Source organism: Cydia strobilella, chromosome 7 (genome assembly GCF_947568885.1).
Source record: "Cydia strobilella chromosome 7, ilCydStro3.1, whole genome shotgun sequence".
Lineage (NCBI taxonomy): Eukaryota > Metazoa > Arthropoda > Insecta > Lepidoptera > Tortricidae > Cydia > Cydia strobilella.
The window spans coordinates 9,556,585-9,560,977 of record NC_086047.1 but is presented as its reverse complement, the minus strand read 5'-3'; positions in this window follow the sequence as shown (position 1 = coordinate 9,560,977).

Genomic DNA, 4,393 nt, shown 5'->3' with positions numbered 1-4,393 from the left:
TCCTTTCGCATGCACCAATCAGCGTGAGCAATCTTCAATATCGAAGCGAAATAAGGAGCGGTATTCGACATGCGTTAAGTGACGTTTCGTGTTGAACTTCAGTTGAATGGAAGAAATCGTGTGTTGTCAAATAGGTAAATTTGACATTAGCAATCCACAGTTAGGTGACAACGAAACCAAACCGAACCACGCAGAGTTCAGAGCCATTTTAAACCGTATAGTAGTAAGAAAACAAAGTTGATTTTTGTTGCATAATTTTTTCAATGAATGAGTTTTGGTGTACAACCAAATGATACTTTCCACAGTTGATGAACAAATGATTCATTCCACTGTTGAACTGATGTTGAAGCCGAAACTGACAGTTGTGCATCTCGAATAGGGCCCAAGGTCAAAACCACAACAAATTGTTCAATTTGAATCGGGTCCTAGGTTTATAATTATCTAGGCGTGCAGCAATTAATAGGGTTGGCAACTGTCAAAGGTTTGCAGAGATGGCGCCATCATTTTTTCTATGAGATTTGGCTTAAAGGGCTGGCATCCAGGGCATTAAAAAAAACAAAAAATTGACACAATTCTAGGGATTGATTAGCATGCTGTCGCCATCTGCTAATTATTTCGACCGGCCAACCCCATTCTTCAACTATTTACAAACGAGCAACACCGGGAGCAGCCTTTGTCGGCGATGTAATCTGCACAAAATAGCCACTGTCAGGGAAACGTTTAGCCATCAACCACTTGCAGGCGTGTTGTTCCAACCACTATGTTAGTGGTTGTGGTGGTAGTGATAATATCTATCCTGCCATACTAATATTACAAACGTGAAAGTGTGTCTGTCTGTCTGTTACCTCTTCACGCTTAAACCGCTGAACCGATTTAATTGAAATTTGGTATAGAGATAGTATGAGGCCCGGGGAAGTTTTTATCCCAGAAGACATCCTTTAAGGGGGTGAAAAGGGGGGGGGGGGTGGAAGTTTGTATGGGGAATCGATAAAAAGCAGATTGGATAAAAATCGCGGGCAAAGGCTAGTATTTCTGTAACTACAGAAGATTTGGTGCAATTGGTCCTAATTGCGCTCTTTGATAAGTATACTTATGTAATTCTGGAGCGTGGTAAACTGGTTTACCCCAAGAACTAGGGTAGTGATATCAATGAGAATATCCGGCTTTTGCAACAAGACCAAAATGAATCTACGGACTGCGCACTGTTACAGACGTGGGGTACTGACATGATGATGAAAATGAAATTGTTGTTTTGTTTTGTTTGGGAAAACACGGAAGTTCTTTATATTACATTTGAAAGTTTGATATCCATCAATTTAAGAACGCAAGTTCTATGTATAATTTACAGTAACAATTGGTACCTATTAAAAAACGGTATACGAGTACTAACAAATAAATGACATTATCTAATTATGAAGTCTAATTAAGATGTCGGGCGATTGCAACAATTGCGTGTAGGGGAGTCTTTTAGGATCGTAATTCGTACCTACCAGTTTTTACTTAAACCAGTTACAAAAGTGTTCGAATATACACAGTAAAGTTCTGTATCTTGGTTACATTAAGTACGAAGATGGGCGTTGTGGGAATAAATTTACCATAACGTATTTTTTCGAAGGGATTATCATGGGTATTATTTAGCCGACGACTTAGTTTAATCGCACCATTAATATTAAAGTTAGGTACACACATGAATCATTTTGAATGTTAATTGTTTAACTACTAAAACACCTACAATTGAAAAACACCTAGGTACATGGTTATAATTTCCTTACATGGTTTACTTACATTTAGAGACTAAGTATACATGTAAGACCGTACCGATAAATGTGGCATAGCATACGTTGAAATGTGGCTAACCGTCACAATGGCACCTGTTTACACATTAATTAGTGTGTATTGCGAGACCATGCATTTGCTGCTTGCTACTTATGTTTAGTTGAAACAGGCCCCAATGTGAACACGTTAGACCGGGCCGTGTCCGGGCCGGAGCGTCCGGCGCTTACTTTTCTATGACATGACAGGTGATCACGTGATGCTTTCCATAGAAAACGAAGCGCCGGAAGCTTCGGCCCGGACACGACCCGGTCTAACGTGAGTCATCCTTAACCCGTATTGACCTTAACAAAATGTTAAAACGTTTTAGCGACATATATACAAAGATATATGTAACTCCGTATAAGATGAATAAGGAAAAACGTGCCTCGGAATATCAAGAAAAAGTTATACTCGAATAGATGGCCTTTGGCCTATACTCGGGTGGATGGCGTTGGCGACACCGTTTGATATTTAACGATTTTAACACATATCAGTGAAAGAACGGGTCAAATTCATATGGCGTTCTAAAAACTAAAACCGGCCTAACTCGCGCACCGATGGTTCCGTACTTTTTAGTATTTGTTGTTATAGCAGCAACATGCAGAAATACATCATCTGTGAAAATTTCAACTGTCTAGCTATCACGGTTCATGAGATACAGCCTGGACTGGTGACAGACAGACAGACGGACAGACAGACAGCGGAGTCTTAGTAATAGGGTCCCGTTTTTACCCTTTGGGTACGGAACCCTAAAAACAAATATCCATATTTTAAGTTTTTATCATGTGTCGATAGATGGCAGTAAATTTACTGTGACTACAAAATTTACTATGACAATAGACTAGATAGTATTATAGAACTATACATAAATAGTATATATATAAAATACAACGTGAGGCCCATCATTCCATAGGTTTTTAATAATAATTGTCAGCTTATGAAGTTTAGAACTCATCGTTTTTCTCATTTATGTACCTACCTGTAATAATAGAAGGCTTTCTGCATAGGTATGAAACAAGCATTGTATTGTATAGGCGTACATCTATTTCCGCTCTCTATTGGAAGTTGAATGCGGCGTCAACTGTAAATGGTTTGACTTATCTATGTATGTATAGAGCAACCACAATAGGTGCGCCAATACCACAGAATAAATAATAGCACTATCGTACAGAAAGGAAACTTCCTACAAAACCGAAGTTTAACAGCGGTTCAGGGTCGAATCATGCTGTCCCTTTCTAATATATGTCACTATCCCTTTCGGCTATTTAGGGTTGTCAAAATTTGTCATTATCTTATCTGTGGTCGTGCACGCAAAGGGACGTCAAGTTGTGCCAACCCTAATAATTGCTCGGAGCAATGCTGCATGAGCCGAACGGAGCCAAGTTTGCCCGAAGCGAGGAGTTTCGCACCCCTGCCGATACCTAGAATCAAAGCCCTGTTATTTATTAATTTTAATAGAATTTTTTAGTTTTAATTTTAATTGTATAAATTTTTTGTGGTGTATGTGTAAATTGTAATTTTAATGTTATTTTAATTTACTTGTCTGAAATAAATAAATTTTAGTATTCTTTATTTCTTTCTACTCCTAATGTAAAGGTCGAATTATCCTTTGCATTTGATTTTAGGGTCCCGTACCCAAAGGGTAAAAACGAGACCCTATTACTAAGACTCCGCTGTCCGTCCTTCCGTCTGTCTGTCTGTCCATCTGTTACCAGGCTGTATATCATGAGTCAGGATATCTAGACAGTTGAAATTTTCACAGATGATGTATTTCTGTTGCCGCTATAACAACAAATACTAAAAACAGAATAAAATAAATATTTAAGTGGGGCCCATACACCAAACGTGATATTTTTTGTCGTTTTTTGTGTAATGGTACGGAACCCTTCGTGCGCGAGTCCGACTCGCACTTGGCCGGTTTTTTATCGCGTCTTATTCGCTAAATTCCCATCGCACCATTGTATTTTGTTAGTGTTATGCAAACATTTCTTTCAGTGTAGGCGAATTCTCTAGCAATCTCCTTAACTTTAAAGATGTTTGGCTCGTAAGGAAATAAAATGCACATTAAAGTAAACTAATCTTCAAATTAATATTTACCTGCACTTTTGCATCGGTGTATACTATTGAGTAACTACGAATATAAAATTGCTCCGTAAAAAGATATCATCAGTCCCGTAACATCCAGTGCGCGTCACGTTCCATTTTCAACGCCTTTTCCAAGAATAATTAGACCACATTATAGCTAAAGTCGAGTCAGAGTGTACTATCGCAGTAATTTAGACTAATGTGCACTTTAAGGTCAACTTGTACGAAGTTTAATGCGAGCGACGATAATATTTAATTTACGTTAAGTAAGTTAAATTAAGTAAGTATTTAACTCCACTTATCGATAAGATTGACTGCCTATTATTCTCTGCTACGAAAGGGACTTACTAAAATAATAATAACGTTATATAGACGCCAATCGGAACTTAAATAATGTATGGAAATATTCACATGACTTTTCGTGTCATCCCTATCAATGTTTAGCGCGCCATACAAAAGTTTGTTCATTGAGCACTTGTGGAATCACTTCGGC